Source organism: Schistocerca nitens, chromosome 2 (genome assembly GCF_023898315.1).
Source record: "Schistocerca nitens isolate TAMUIC-IGC-003100 chromosome 2, iqSchNite1.1, whole genome shotgun sequence".
In the NCBI taxonomy this organism is placed as follows: Eukaryota; Metazoa; Arthropoda; class Insecta; order Orthoptera; family Acrididae; genus Schistocerca; species Schistocerca nitens.
The window spans coordinates 1,062,530,045-1,062,531,310 of NC_064615.1; positions in this window are offsets into that span (position 1 = coordinate 1,062,530,045).

Here is a 1,266-nt window from a genome sequence, read left to right on the forward strand (position 1 = left end):
CCACGAGCAACCGCTCGGCCATGAAATCCAAGTTTTCTCATCTCTCACCTAATTGTCATAGTACTTGCAGTGGATCCTGATGCAGTTTGGAATTCCTGTGTGATGTTCTTGATAAATGTCTGCCTGTTACACATTATGACCCTCTTCAACGATCAGTGGTCTCTGTCAGTCAACAGACGAGGTCGTCCTGTACACTTTTGTGCTGTACATATCCCTTCACGTTTCCACTTCACTATCACATCGGAAACAGTGGACCTAGGGATGTTTAGGAGTGTGAAAATCTTTCTTACAGACGTATAGACATAGAGAGCAGAAAGGAGGAGGTGGACAGGTGAAAGGGGGGACGAGAAGATGGATAGACTGAAAGGAAGGAGGAGAAGATGGTGAGAGGGGGGGAGGACGAGATGGACCGAGAGAAGGGACTGGAGGAGGTCATGGACAAACGGGATGAGATGGCAAGACAGAGTGAAGAAGCAGATTAGAACATATATCCACTTTCCATAGCTATTACAAACGTATGCTTTCTCTTTTCTTTCTTTCCCATTTAACGAGACTGAGCCGCAGCAAAACTTGGCTGGAAACAGCTGTTCCAGCATTGCTTCATTCAATGCCTGTTTTGACATTGCTGTCAAAAAATCTAGATGTCCATAACTTCTTTCCATCGCCAGCAACAACAATGCCGCTATCAGCCGCTGATGTGACAAAATTACTCTCTTCAGACAAGTATTTTGCAGCGTCATATGAGTTACGAGCGGCAACAAATATTTACAGGCTACGTTTCCACTTCCATTCGCAAATAATTACGCGAAGAAAATTAATATGTAGGAAATGCCGTCATCTAAGGAGCCACTCTCTTGACCGTTTCGATCGTTCTTGGGCACTTTGTTAACTTTTTAAATGGATACAGTAGTTGCGAACACTGACCGCAGCAGAAATGTCCTATATTGTTTTTCGAGAGCGAGTACCTGCTGAAAGTTCTTCCGTAGATCGAGAAATAGGAGCCAGCAGCAGATACAAATGACAGTCTTGGACTCTATCGAAACCGTAATGTGAGCACACAGTAACCACGACATTCTATTTGCATGCACAAACTTTTGAGTACATAAGTCGTTGCGTATGGTTAGTAGAAGTGTAGCCGATACTTCAGGTATCTGACACTAATTTGATAAATCATACCTAAAATAAATAATTTTGTACAAGGTATTTATACAGTATCTAGTTCGTCCACGCCTAATTTTGGAAATTTGTGGTAATCAAGGTTACGAC